We start from the raw sequence: 15,814 nt of genomic DNA, 5'->3' as shown, positions 1-15,814 counted from the left end.
TGATGCTATTTGGACAGGTGGTATTTCATCATAAGAAGTGAAAGCTGCAGGTCAATCGGGTTTCAAATTATCCTGCATAAAAATGGTTCCACTGAAAAGATGACAACTGAGTGGACCAGGGAGAGGCTAGTTGATGTAGCTTGGAGTTGGCCTCCAAGCAGAGTGTCCAGAAGAAAAGTTTTAGTTTTCAAGAATGGGTCCGTGTTGGGTGCATGGTCCCACCACTGTCTGTGCAGGGGTTGTCCTTGTCTTCAGCTGGCTGCAGTGTCCCGACCAGGAGTTGGTCCTCCTTAAAGAACTCCCATCTGGAGTATAGGAGCACCAACAGAGCAGATTACAAGCGCTCTCTTCTCAGTAGAGGAGTGACAGGGTCACTTAGATTGGGAGTACCTGACAGGGATTAGAGCTGCATTTTGCTGGTTCGGTAAGTATACTGGAGGTTACCTGAGGTCTCCCCGTAGGAACAGGCTGCTGATGCACAGCTCATTTGTGCCTCCAGCCACCCGCAAATAGAAGAAATTATTAGAATGATAGAGTATGGCACAAGGAATGGTAGCCTGGGCTCCAGAGCCCTGGGCTTTCATCAGATTTTCTCAATTGTGTATCACCTCAGACAAGTCACAACCTATTTGGCCTCCATGATCCTAATCTATGAAATAAGAAGTTATACTCTGTATCCTGTATTCCTTTCAGGTCTGTGAATATCAATAAAAACACCAAAATAACAGTGAAAGCAACAAATATGGCCTAATAATAGGTATGGCACCTTACGGGTTGTTTTTAAATAGGTACAAAGTATCAGAACAACTTGTCTCACTGTCTCAACTCTGTTGACCACGTAGTATGACAGGGAGTAGTAGTCAGTGCCTCTAAAAGCTAGACCCCTGCTTAAGTTACCCATCTAAAGAGATCCCGGGAGCCGGCCACTATGTTTACCTAGTGTTACTCATTAGACATGGAGTGATGGTAGGGAAATAATTCGGTATAGGAATTGTTTCATTCTGAAGTTGAGGCCTTACTTGAGCGTAGTGATAAAAAATAAATGCTAGGCTCACTACCACTGCTCTGCATCTACCGCATTTGGGTGGTCACAAGGCATTCATGGCATTAGTTAACACTGAAAATGGGATCCGTCCTGAGTGCCCAGTATGTTTGTTGCTCAAAGCGAGCTTGGTTTCCAGCACCCACATGACATACCACTCAGAGGTTTGGCCTGAGCGGACTGTGGAAGTTGAGAGGTATTTGCACACAGTCTCGTGAACTTTTTTTCCTTTCTCCTAAACTAACTAGAAACTGATTAAACCACAGTCAAATTAGGAGTCAGCACAAAGAGAATTCAGTGGCAGACCTGAACAGAATAGAAGTGACAAGCAAAAATCAATTACAAGAGTCAGCCGCATGGGTCTGTTCCATAACCCCAGCCAGCGCTATGGGAATCTTACTCTCAGCACCTGCTTAAGATCAATGCCTTGACTTCGTGCATTGCTAATGCACAGAAACAAAACCTTTGGACATCATGGAATTTGTGATGACATTATTGAATACTTGAGTATTTGCTGGGGTTTTTTGTTTTGCTTTTGGTGGGTCAGCATATAAACCTGCTTTCTTTGGGGGACAAAAGAAAGGTTTGAGTCTTGGTTAAAGGCTGCATTGTATTTTCTACTACGTGAGTCCAAAGGAGACAGCTCTTAGAAGCCGTGAGGGGAGTATGTGACCAAGGGTTGGCTGGCCATGAGCTGTTGCCTAATTGAACCATACAGACATCAAGGGTCTAGCAGTGTCGACAGCATTGTGATCATTATTGGAAATGCTTATGGGACATTCTCAGCAAATTGTTTCTGCTGATCCATCTCCCTTAGTTCTTACCTCTTTTGCAATCCTGGTTCTCCACTACCAATTCTGTGAACTGACCCAATACTCCTTCATGAAATTACCTTCTGTCTCAATCATCTTTTGCCTTACTGTGACCAAAATGATCTGACAAGAACACCATAAAGGAGGAAAAGTCGATTTTGGCACACACTTTAAGAGATTCAGTCCTTGACTGGCCAATGCCATAGCTCTGGGCCCAAGGTGAAGTACAACATCATGGTGGAAGAAAGCAGCTCAGGACATGGCAACCAGAAAAGAGAGAGCTCCACTCACCAGGGACAAAATGTATACCCCCAGAGCATACCCCCAGTGTGCCACAGTCCTCCAGCCAACACCCTACCTGCCTACAGTTACTGCCCAGGTGATCCATATTAATTCACGTATTAGGTTACATCTCTCCTCATTTAATTATTTTCCCTCTGAAAATTCTTGCATTGCCTCACGCATGATCTTTGGGGGACACTTCATATCTCAACCATAACTCCTTCCTTGATAAGTCGACCGAACTCAAACTCAATTTCTTTTCTTTCCTAGAATGCTGATCGGTACAATTCACAAATTAGCTATTGTGTAAGTTTTAAAATAAGAGATGTGCTATGAATCATTGTTAGCTTGAGTCCTGCTAGGTGAGGACAGATACTCTTTGTATGCTTAAATGGGATAAGATTTATTTGTAATTGCATTGCTGTGAAATGTAATACCCCTCTTTTTCTAAAATCTTACCTAGTACAGCCACTAGTAGCTTTATGGGTGTAAAACTTAATATGCAAATTTCTAGGTTTCTGATAGCGTGTCCATGTGCAATATAGTATGGGATGATGTTATCAGCACAATTGAATTAATTAATTTTGATAGAAGGGTGATCTTCTGAATTCCAAGTTTGAGGAGACATTAGTTTTCAAATAAATGTGAACCTTTAGGATGGTTTCACAACTATAACCCTTTAATTCTCCTTTGTAAATGAAAGAGTAATAAGTTAAATATACATTTTTTAAACTATTTGTTCAACAGAATTTATCAGTTATCTTCTATATATTATGCCAGGAATTAAAAAATGAATAGCAAAATATGCCATTCTCCCTCTTCTGGGTATATACAGGAAAGTAGAAAACCAAGTAATCAGATCACTATAATCCAGTATTTTGAAGAATAACTAAACTGATTGAGGGTATCAGTCTGGGTAAAGAAATGCTTGGATACCATATACATCTTTTGTCTCCAGCATATCTCACACAATGCCCTGTACATGGTAGATACTTAGGAAATGACTGTGGAATAGCTTTGAACGGTACCTTGAAGAATAAAGAGTGAAGAGAACCTAAATTAAAGTGGTAATGATGGAAAGAGGAAGTGGTACAGTTTGTGATTGTAGCATTAAAGGAGACACAGGAAAACATTCAAGCTCAGATTTGTAGTTTGTCAAATACCGAGAGAGAAGTTGTTTACAGATCAGTGGAATAAGAGAAAATAGTTTAGTTTTGACTTGTTAAATTCAAGGTTTTTGAGGACATCCTCATATTGTTCAGTATACATTTGGAAAAGTCACATCGGTCCTGGAGCTCAAGGGGACAAAATGAAAATGAAGTTTTAGGGTTGGTCAAAATGCTTGCTCTTTGAAACCATTATTTTGAATGAGGTTGCTTAAGAAATGTGATATGAAGGTCTATGGAAGATCCATGGAGAAAATAATACTTTCTATTTGGTATTGAAAAGATCAGATTTAGGGCCTCACAACTGCCAGATAGATATCCTTGCTTGAAGATACTACTTTTACATTGACATTTCCAGAGCGGATTACATTATTCTGAAGGAACCCCGCCCCCCCCCACTTCCCCGTTTTTCAGAAGCAAGCCCTTCACAGCCCATTTCTGTGGGAGCTGCCGGTCTCAGGGAAGAGTGTCCTGAGAACCTGTCATTCTGTCCTGCCTTCATTGGTCCTCCTGGCGAGACAGTGCAGTTGTGGGAAGTGTGCTCTGCCCTTGTGCCAGGCACAGCAGTACTCCTGCCCCAGCTGCATACATGCCCCACCTCAGAAAGACAGTGCTCTCATGCGAGGCCTGCTTCTCCAGTGCCTTCAAGATGGGAGACGTTATCTTGGGGCCTCTTGATGTCACTGGAAGAGATTGTCCCTGGAGCCAGCTTCTCACACATGGAAGTGTTTTTCCAGTTTGGTCCAGGGAGAGGCTGGTACAAGTTGCTTTTTCAACTTCTGACTCCCAGAAGACATTTGGATCAGGTTAATGCTTGTGTCAGCCTGGCTTATGGCCATATTTATCAAAGTGGAATTGCCTGCCATTTTTGCATTATTAGAAATGTTTCATTGTTAATCTTTTTAGATCCCCTTTGATGCTCTGTGCTTTATTTACATATCAGTAAGGTAATTACTGATACCCTTAATATGTAATGATGTCTAGTTTAAAAAACAAAAAAATGCATCGTGAATTTAAACTTCAATACCCAACCCCAAAGAGTTTGGTGATTTATTCTGTACCCTGCCTCCCCCGCACACATTAGCCATCAGCCCCATCGAGTGTGGGCGTTAGGCACTTCAACCAACCCTGGCTAGTCCAAAATTAGATGTGCTGCTGGGTTAAAGTACACATGGAATTTTGAAAATTATAGCAGGGGAAAAGCAAAAATGCCTCATTCTTACATTGAGTAATACTGAAATGGCATTTTGAATATATTGGGTCAAATAAAATAATTAAAATTCCTATTTCCTTTTACTTTTCATATTGTGACTACTAGACTATGATGAATTTAATATACACTTGCTTTATATATATAACAACCCCAGTCCACCCCACCTCACACTATTGTCTTCATGTGTGGACCTATTAGTGATTAAGATTGCTCTAGTTTCTAGTTTCTAATGTCATTATCCAGTGTATAAACCTATAGTAATCTGAAGGATTCCAGTAAGTTTTAAAATCACCTTTGTTGGTCATGGAGAGTTTTGGAAAAGGCCAGAATGAGGAAATAATGACACTTATTGAGCTATTCCAAAGGAATGCTTCAATCAAACATCTTTTGGAGAAATGTTCTTTTTCTAGTTTGTTTTGGCTATAACTTCTGTAAAAACAACTTTTAGATTTTATAAAATACACACTTACTTTTTCTACTTCTTTGTTCCCAAAGGAATCAAGGTAGTCAGTTGGTTGGAATCTCTCTTTTTTTTTTTTTAAGAACTTGATTGGTAGTAAGATGACATCTGCTATTTTAGGAAATGAGCAGTATTAGTCAAAATTCCAGTGAAATAAAAATGCACTTCACTCTAGCTGAATGCTTCTTAACTTTTTTGGGGTGTCTCCTGAGATCATCTGAGAATGACACTATCAGTCTTCTGAAGAACAATCCAGGAGTAACAGGAACCCCATATTTAGAATATGGTCTTCAGAATACGCTTTGAAGTTAGAAGTGGGCGACTCCAGCTCCTGCCCCTGCGGCACATGTTCTCAGCCTAAGCATCCTGAGAGAGGAAACAGACTTTATTAACAGGGAGAAAGTACTCAATGACAAAATGTAAGATCGCAGAAACTGCCTCTTTTATGAAAAAGAACACTCTCTACTTCCTGGACACACTACTGTACAGCTGCTCAATGGTTACCCATCTACATGTGGGAAGAACCTTCAGGTCTCAGCCCCTCTCTACTCGTGTTTATCAGTGTGAGGACTTGTACTGCTGGAGTAGGAGCATTTCTGGGTTTCCAACCCTCTCCCTCATATCCACGTAATTAAGCAGCTAGGTTAATCAGTAGCATACTCCTAGGGGTGTTGCATTTGGGAGAATTACATAAATGCATGATGGATCTAATGAGGAAAATAAGACTTGTGTGTATGGTTACATATAAGATAATAAATCATGTCAGTCCAGTCCAGTGGTGTGCATGGGCTAGTGCATTCTAGTGATGGGGGTCAGGGGGTCTTCTGGGAAGAAAACATGGGAATTTCAAAAGGGTAGAATTATAGGGAAAATGAAGGGATGTATATAGATAAAGGGCTGAAAAAAATGGTAGCTTCAGCACACAAAGTCACCACAGAGGATGATTAACATGCCATTAATGAGTTCAGGGGATGAAACCACATGGCAGATTAGGAACAGACTCCCCCATGGCCCTTTATCCCAAGGTAAGCAGTCTAGACACAGTTCTTCCAGTATTCTGTGGGATTTGAAGTAGAATGACATTCAAATCTTTGTTTGCTGAAGACAACACTAGGGGTACTGGAAAGGGTGGATGGGAGAGAACCTGGGATCAAGGAAAGCAGTTTCCAGTACTGTAGACCCAATGAAGGAAAGGGTGTCAACTAAGACACTGGAACGGGAACAGAGACTGGGGTGCATTTGAAAGACAGGCTTTGGGAGTGATTCAGTAGTGTTCATAGCTAATACCTAGTAAGCTCCATCAGGTCTCCTGACAACTCTGAGGCAGTTCTATCATATCCTCCAGGAAACTGAGGCACAGGTGCTAAGAAACTTGCCCAAGGACACGAAGCCAGTGCTTGGAAGTCAAATTCAGCTCTGTGTAGTCTTGCCTCAGAGTCCACATTCTGACTTCTTAGTTCTTCCTAGATATGGGGGGGAAGGTGTTCTAAAGTCCTCAGATTTGTAGTCTTGTGGGTCTTGCTTCTGTTGAGGGAAGAACGTGTCCTGGAAGTACGTGTCCTTTAAATGTTGGTGCCTGTGCAGGTTCCGACTCACCTTGGTAGCTTGCTTCGCTGCGATGAGTTCAGCAGTCATCCTGTTGCCAGCCACTCCATGTTTCACCTCCAGCTGGCCTTTCCTGCTTGGACAGACCACAGCATGTCCCTTAGTGATGATCTGACTGCTCTTGTTCAGCCCAAGTTGCAAATCTGGATGTCTTAATCTCATTTGTAGCCATTATTTTATTACAACTAGATCCGTCTGAAAATCTCATTAGGTCTCTGAAGTGCCCCCACCCTTCTGACAAAAATAAGTAAAACAAATCCGCACCATTTGGAGGACAAAAAAGGAGTAAAGAGCTAACAGCTGTCAGAGTTATGGGGGAGAGTGGATAAAGTCAGGAGAGAGGGGAGAGTGTATTTGTAAGAAATTTGCTTAACAAAATCCTGTAGGTGGTTTTAAAAAAACTCTGAAGTAAAATTGATCACCATATAGTAAAGTGTTTCTATGAAAATTATTCATACTGTATTTAGAAAGTAAATAGAATGGAAATAAGTTCAGGCATTCCTTCTGATGAATTGGTCTAAAATGGATTTGGACAGACCTTCATTCTTTCCAACCTTGTTAGGTTGCATTTTACGTCATTCTCTTATACTCCGCTACAAGTTTAACACTCACAAAAATGACGTTAATTTAAATGTTAAATCAATATTTTTAAAAGTACACAGGCAAATCTTTTTATTGGGAAAATGTCTAAGTATTAACTAAAGTAGAACTTTAAATTTTACTCTAAAATAGCTGGGAGTACTCAAGGACTTGGGAGGCTGAAGCAGGAGGATCACAAGTTTGAGGTCAGCCTCAGCAATTTAGGGGCACCCTGTCACAAAAAATAAAAAAGGTTGCCGATATGTGGCTCTGGTTAAGTGGCCCTGGGTTGAATCCCAGGTACTAAAAGAGAGAAAAAAGAAAAACATTTGCTGCTTTTTTGCTGTAAAATAAACTGAACTATTATCATCTTGTATCAATCCCAACTTTTAACATTTTTTGACTTCGCAGTGTGTCACCATATGCGTTTTTGGTTTTGATACCTATAAACAGCGTTGAATGAGAAATGGCACCTCGTAAACAACAGTGAAGCCTAACTGACCTGTTTCCTACTCAGTTCGAGATTCAAAAATATTAGCGGCGGTTTAGAACTGTACTTTCCTGCTTTTCCCCTCAAAGCTTTTACGCCGTGTGTAGCCCTTGGTGTGACTCAGATGGCGTTTAAAGCTGGCGGTGAGTTCGTGCTTCACTTCCTTCTGCTGATCCTCTGGACCCCTTTTCCGCGACCGTGACCACAGGGCGGTCGCCCGCGGCCGGCTGCCCGCTCGCAGTCGGGCCGCGGCGGGGCCCGCGGGGAGCCGAGCGTGCCAGGCCTGCGCGTCCGCGCTCGGCTCTCCATCAGGACCGGAGCGCTCCCAAAGCCGCGAAAGGGAAGGGCGGGCTCCACAGGCCCCGAGCACCGCCGCGGCCTCGCGGGCTGCTCGCCGGGCAGCGGCGGCGCCTCCCGGCCGGCCGCGCTGACGCACCCGCGTGCGCACGACGCGGCGCGGCCACGCCGGCCGGCTTCTCCCCAGACCTACGCCGCCCCCGCCCCCGGCCGCGCCTCGCGCCCTGCGCGGCGCCGAGCTCTCGTTTGCCCCCTTCTTCCTCGGCCCGACTTTCTTCCACCCCCTCCAAGAAACGGCCGCCGCCCGGCCTTCCAGGCTGGATGGCTGGCGACTCGAGCGTAATTAAAACGAGTGGCTGGTGGCGTAACAGCGGAGAGGCGGGGAGAAAGAACGCGCTGCCGACACGAGGCTAAACCGGAGGCCGACGGAACGGAAACAGGGCGGGGCCAGCGGCAGAGGCGGGGCCGGGGGCGGGGCCGGGCGGGGCGCTGCGCGAGCTCCGAGGCCGGGCCGCAGGGCTAGGCACTTGGGCTCCCTGTGTGGAGTGACAGCTGCTCTCTGGAGCCCAGTGCAGTCCTCACCAACTTTCCTTGGCGGGAAAACCAATTCGTGCCACTTTTAAAAAGCTGAGCAAAGCCTAAGCGTGTAAAATTTCATCTTCTACCTCTCCTTTCCTGTTTTAAGTTGAATACGAAAGAGCTTTTGGGGAATATTTCCTTTAGATTTTTCAAATGTGGTCATGAAAACGTAGGGTTCATTGGATACCCTCCTTGGTCATATGGCAGTCTAGAGACCTTTGATGACTCTTTGAATAAGCTGAACAACGTAATACAGTACATTAAACCGGACATACCCAAGGAATAATCATCTGTGACCTCTTTGGTTTCCAAATCCTCGTCCCGCTCCGTAGGTAATGTGATTTCTACAGTCTGCATATTCTGTTGTCACTGCTTATGTTTGTAACTTACTGTTCGACAGGCGAGTGAGTTGTATTTCCTGTCATACTAAACTTACTTTTGGAAATGTAATTGGCCACCTGTTACAGGAATGTAGTTTTCATTTAGTTATCAGTTTTGATGTAGAGACTAAAATGTTTTGAAGAATATAAAAGACCATGAAGAGGAATGTCTTACAGTTGTTAACAGTGCACATGAATATGCATGGTATTTTCATATAGCTGTTTCTGTTTGTGATATGTATACAAACAAGAGATTTTATACATATTATAGTAGGACATTCCTAACCTTGATCATTGTTGCTCACTAATAACACTTAACAGAATTTAAATTAAAGTCAAATTATTGGGGATGTTTTGTAAAAGAGGGTGAGTTGTGCAATAGGAAATACTATCGTGTTCTATGCCCTTTGTCGTTCTTACCCATCTTGAACAGGAAGAACAAATGCCAGTTTAGGGCACACCTCATTGGTCATCATCAGCAGGACTCTTCAGATTTTGAACTTGGATAAGAATTGTTTAATTGATGTAGGTCAATAAGTGCTGGCTGTGTTGACAGACTTTTGACTCTCTAGCTTTGTGAATATTCAATTAGTTTAAAGAGTTAATCAATTAGTGGAAAGAGTTAATTTTCTATGTATCTCAGAAAACATATTTATATTTACAAAAGAAAGCCAAACAAATTATTTTACATACATGGTGTGATTTGAAAAGAGTGTCACATGAAGTGAAGAAAAAACAGCTCCCTCTCTTATCCTCTCAGTATTTTCTGTTACACTGACCCCCACTGGTGAGAATGGATTTGAAATTGTAGGTATATAAAGCTATAGATAGGAGCCACCATTTTATAGTTATCTGGAATGTCTTAGATTTTAAAATCCTGACCCAAATAAATGTGAGCACAGAAGACATATGTATTTGGATGTTTTCGATGCCTCCTATCTCTAAGAGCAAGAACCTTGATTCTTTATTCTCCCTATCATGAAAAGAATGATAAGATGGCTTCACTGTTTCAGGAACTGAGGTAGCCTTTATCCCAAACACCCACTTTATAAACTCTTGATAAAACTCGATAGAAACGAAATGTTATTGCTGAAGGACAAGTTTAAAAACGAAATGTTTGGTGGTACATCATTTATTGAAGGAACCACAGTTTTGTTTAAAAAGTTATAAAGAGTGTCTTGGGAGGCTGAGGCAGGAGGACCACAAGTTCAAAGCCAGCATCAGCAACTTAGCGAGGCCCTAGGTAACTCAGCAAAACCCTGTCTAAATAAATAAATAAATAAATAGATAGATAGATAAATAGATAAATAAATAAATAAATGGGCTAGGGATGTTGCTTAGTGGTTAAGTACCCCTGGGTTCAATTCCTGGTACCAAACAACAACAACAACAACAAAAATAGTTATAAAGAATGTGTTTGAACAAACTCAAGTCTACTCAATATGAAAATGTCAAAAGGACTTACTGGAAGTAGATGTTTCATCAAAATCTTGCCCTTTTTCCTTGAGATTGCAGTTCACGCCTTTGCTGCTGAGCTAGAGAGGAGCTTCATGGCACACCTTGGTAGTGTGAATTTTCCTGTGCGTCTCCTTAAGTGCTTGGGGTTGACTGTCAAACAAATGTAAATATGTTGTTCTTCAAGAGCTTTAAAAAATCTTTTGTATTTTAAAAATCATTTTTAAAATTTTAGAGCTTACAAGAAAAAGGTAACAGTTATGAATGTTGTAATCTTTTCATGTCTGAACTCATATAGACTGCTCTTAGTGTTGGCTGTTGATGTGCTGGTTTTCATGTTGAAGTTGAAATTTATTTCCAGTTCCGATAAATGACAAGTTGTTTTGGGGGTGTAGCTCAGTGTAGAGAGCTTGCCTGAGAACCTGGAATCAATCCCCAGCACCGGGAGGGAGGGAGGGAAGAAAGGAAGGAGGGAAAGAGGGAAGGAGGGAGGAAGGGAGAAGAGAGAGGGAGGACAAATAGCTTCATTAGTCAAATGGTCCCTTTTTAACTTCAAAAACATCTATATTTTTTTCTGTCTGAAGAAAATATTAAAAAAAAAAAAGCCTTTACCTCCCCTAAAAGAAAAATATAATAATTTCTAAATCCTGGAGAAATTTTTAGAAATTATTAACTAAAATTTTTAACTATACTCTAAAATGCTTCATCAAACAAAGCAAAAAATGTACCATATGATTAAAATTAAAGACTATTTTAGTCAGCTTTTTGTTGCTGTGATTAAAAGATCTGATCAGAACAATTTTAGGGGAGGAAAAGTTTGAGGGCTCATGGTTTCAGAGGTCTCAATCCATAGACCTCAGGCTCCATTCCCCAGGGGGCTCGGTGAGGTAGAACATCATGGCGGAAGAGTGTGGCAGAAAGAAGCAGTTCACAAGATGATCAGAAAGCAGAGAGAGAGCACTCCCCTCTCCAGGTACAAAACATACCCCACAGACAGGACCCCAGTGAATGACTTCTTTCAGCCACACCCAACCTTGCTCAGGTTACCACTCAGTTAATCCCTTAATTCACTGATCAGGCTAAGGCTGGAACCCAGTATTTCTTCTCCCAACCTTCTTTGCATTGTCTCACATGTGAGCTTTTGGGGGCAGTACATCTAACCCATAGCAGAGACATTTTGAAAATGAGAAACTAGGAGCATTTTAATTCTTATCTATATATTTGCAGAACATTAACATTTTCCAAACACTGCATTTTACTGTGCTGTAAACTATAAAATGCAGTATGTAGTCTAGTAGAACATTGATGCATTTCTAATAGAACATTTGTTACCTCTAGAAGTTGCCCATCCTGTTCATAGTCTCTCCCTTCCTCTACACACAGCTGCTGATAATCATGCATGTTTTCTTTTCTTCTAGATTTGCCTTTTCCAAAATGTCATATAAATGTAATCATACAGTAGTTATTAGCCTTTTTAATCTATCTTCTTTTACTTAGAATAATGCATTCGAGGTTCATCCAAGTTATTGTCTCTATTAGAAGTTAATTCCTTTTTATTGATGAGAAGTTTTCCATTAAGTGGATTATTCTATGGTTTTATTCATATTTGTCATATTTGGGTTGTTTCCAGTTTTTATCAATTAATGAATAATGTCTGTATAAACATTTTCATATAGTTTTAACATGAACATGTTTTCATTTCTCTTGGTAAATATCTAGAAGTAGAATTACTGGCTTATATGGTAAGGCTGTGTTTTTGTGTTCAGGTGTTACATGGTACCTTAATAAGGAACTACTGAACTATTTTCCAGAGTGGCTATACTATTTTGCTGGAACAAATTACTTTAAAAACTCCATCCTCTTCATTAACTTTTTTTTTTTTTTATATATCATGAAAGTAGGCAAATTAATTATATCTTCTTTTGTCAAATACAGTACCCAATGCCCCACCTCCCATCCACAGGGAATACTCTTCAGTATTTTCTAAGGTCTGCAGTGGATGCCTGAAAACTGTGGATACAGCTCACCTGACTCTTGACATAGCTGCTGAGTAGTGAATACTGGCCAATAGTGTATATAGCATCTCCCAGACAAAGGGTTGACTCATGTTCTAGGGGGGACAGAGTGGGCAAATTAATAAGAGTTCATGCTTCCCTGAATGGTGTGCAATAGAAAACATATGAATTGTTTATTTCTGGAATTTTTCATTTAATATTTTGGATCATAGTTGATCCAAAACCACAGAAGGTAAAAATATCAGTAAGGAGGACTATTGTAATACTGCTGTCAGTTAGACGTAGAGGATTCCTCCTCTTTCCAGGATCAGGGAATTTATTTTCAAGGGAGCCCTGTAATCAGAGGGGACCAGAATTTTAGAAACCTGCCCTGTTATGTAACATCAAGATACACACCTTCATGTGAAGTCATTTTCCTTGCCCTGGCAGTTAGGGATCCCGGCCTTGCTATCCCCAGTGCGTGCTCCCGGGGTGGCTGACTGCCTCCTTCAGGCCAGTCTTTGTCTCTCAGCTGTGCTGCGGTCAGGATCCTGTTCACCGATTCCTTCCAGCCTGAGTTTCATGAGTCCCTTGACACCCATTCCTTAGGGAAGAAATGAGCGTTCACAGTTATATCCCTGGCTTTTTTCTGTGCTAAATTTGCCTATCTCTTTAAGTAACCCTATGTCTAGAATTCTTTAGAAACAAAATGTTTAAGATCCTTTGTTCTAGAAGATTCATACTTTGAACAGTTTTGAACTCAGGACATTAAAATAAACTTGGCAGCAGAGCACTTTCACACAACTAGTATCTATTTTTGAAGACTTCTATTCCTGTGTAATTTTTTTTTTTTGGTAAAAGATATGTTTGTTCTGGAGATTTGAAGGGGACTAGTGTGGGTTGATGCTATATTCACCATAACCTCGAAAATGGCAATTCCTCTTTCTACATTTACCCCTTCTAGAATGTCCTATACTAGTCTCAGTTTATGAATTTTAATTTTGTTATTGTTTTCTTAGCAGATAAGGTTATATTAAACAGTTTATGTGAAAGGAAAAAGGAGATGATATGCTAGTATAGAGTCAGTTAGGGTTCTTTTGGCAAATAGGACTTCAGGGGAATCTGAAAAGAATTTTAAAATGGTTGTTTTCCCCAGAGAACATTTTCTTAGATTCATAGAGTAAGTTCCATCTAAGACAAAAATTCATTGTAAGGTAAGGGTAAAGCTTGTAGTTGGATTCTTCCTCTTCTATTATTGTCTTTCTGTTCTAATTTTACAATTAGGATTGTCCTACATTGTTTAAATTAAATTTGAAAGACCTAAGAGATGTTCTGTGATCTTCAGTTGTAGCCACTATTCCAGTGTTTCAAAAACCTGTTTGGTAGAAGTACTTTAGGACACAAAGGATGTTTTCCTCATTCAACGTTTTTCTTATATCCAGAACAAGGTGACAGCCTTGGGGTTAAGTATGTTTAGACAAGGAAGCAGAAAAGAAAATCAGTGGCACACAGTATGTGCTAATAGTCATTTTCTGGCAGTAATAGGATTGTAGTGTGCGTTTATTTTTGGAACATCATTTCATTCTCATGTAATCAGTTAAAGGCATCTTTATTGCAGTGCTTGATTTCCACAGTGCCATCTCTTCCATACAAGTGACTCTAGAATAACTGTCATCCTGCCCTGGAGGCAGTGGCGCATGCTTATAATCCCAGTGGCTCAGGAGGCTGAGGCAGGAGGATAGTGAGTTAAAAGCTAAGTTCAGCAATTTAGTGAGGCCCTAAACAACTCAGTGAGACTCTGTCTCTAAATGAAATTTAAAAAGGACTGGGGATCTGGCTCACTTATTGGTTAACTGCCCCTGGGTTCAATCCCCAGTCTCACCCCAACTCCCTGCCCAAAAAAAGAATAGCTCAGTTTGCTTCTCTGACCAACCTCAGTGATGGGGTGGGATCAGGAGAATCCTTAGGTATGGTCAAATATGTTAGCCACGTTTTTACTTTTTATTACTTTGGATACTTTATCCATGCACTTTTAAAATAAGAAATTATCCTGTTTATAAAAAAACAATTAAAATTAGAATATTGGCTTATGGTTTTGTAGTATTTGAGCCTATCCATCTATAGAATAGTAAATTTGATAAGCTATCTGTGTAAATGGTCAGGTAAACAGGGAAGTACTGCTTAAAATAGCAATGAATTATGACCAAATTAGACGATACAGTGCAAGGTAAATATTTTTAAAATGACTATTATCTCGCTTTTGTTAAAATTTAGATAAACTGCCACTTAGTGTTCTAAAGTATTTCAACAGTTTTTGATAAGCCCTGGAATTATGGCAACAATACATGTGGTATCTTTAGGCGTAGGATTCTTACCATCTGCATCTGCAAACGTGTTGACCATGTTGCTGAAAGGGTTACACCTGGCAGGCTCCTGTAGTAGATGTGGTTCTGCGGCCCCTGGCCAGTTATGACCTGTATGTAGCCTGGCAGGACATCCTCACTGTCTACTGTGTTGTGGGCAAACAACCTAAAGACAAAACTCAGATTCTTTTTATAAATTTAAGTTTGGGAGGGTTGTGAACTGCCTGTGCTTTTAATAAAATATTTATCATAATCTAACGTTACTCATTTCTTGATACAGATCTAAAAGAATGATTACATCTTAATTCAGGATGGATAGCAAAGCTCTCTGAGCAGTGTACTTCCTTCATCACCATAAACTCCATCCTTTTAAAGGAATTTAGATCTTCTGGCTAGAGAGACAAATGCAAAAAGTAAATATGTATCATCATTAAGTAGAGCAAAACTGATTATTGTTTTAATTTGAGTTTTGTTTTCTAGTGACAAGACTGTCACCAGCTAAATGGTATATAAGACTTTAACCTGTATAGTGAGGTTAGGTTGAGCATGTTTTGTTTGTTGTGTTGAGATTAGGTCTTACTGTGTTATCCAGGCTAGTCTCAAACTCTTGAGCTCATGTGATTGTCCTGCCTCAACCTCCTGAGTGGCTGGGACTACAGGTGTGTGCTTGCTCCCCAGGCCTGGCTCAGTCTGATCATGTTTTAAATTCTGTTTTATCTGTGCCATGTCGTAAGGAACCGTAGTTGGGTTTACACACACACATCTAGTCTCCACTGTCCCATCGTGGCCCTTCACCCATGCACATTTGTTTACATATGCTTTGACTTTCTATAATGTTTGAAGTCCACATACCCATTCTTATAGATAAACTTTTCAAGAGTGTGGCCCTTGCTTTTGCTGTAGCAAAAGGAGAAAGACAGTACACCAATAAGCAAGACACTTTCAAACAGTAGTGGAAGAGTAAGACAGCTCTCTGGAGAGTGAGTGATGAGTCAGGCATGGTGGCCACACATGTAATCCTAGCAGCTCAGGAGGCTGAGCAGGAGAATCAAAGCCAGCCTCAGCAATTTAGTGAGGCCCTAAGCAACTCAACAAGA

The 15,814-nt window shown here is 40.8% G+C and overlaps 1 protein-coding gene across 11 annotated transcripts in view; it reads left to right on the top strand.

The window, feature by feature from the left end:
• Positions 1 to 15,814, top strand: part of ARID1B (AT-rich interaction domain 1B) — a 405,422-nt gene that overhangs the window by 209,654 nt on the left and 179,954 nt on the right. The window lies entirely within an intron of this gene.

The sequence above is a fragment of the Sciurus vulgaris genome (assembly GCF_902686455.1).
Source record: "Sciurus vulgaris genome assembly, chromosome: 7".
Lineage (NCBI taxonomy): Eukaryota > Metazoa > Chordata > Mammalia > Rodentia > Sciuridae > Sciurus > Sciurus vulgaris.
The sequence above is the reverse complement of the archived record's forward strand: the minus strand, read 5'-3'. Positions and strand labels throughout refer to the sequence as shown.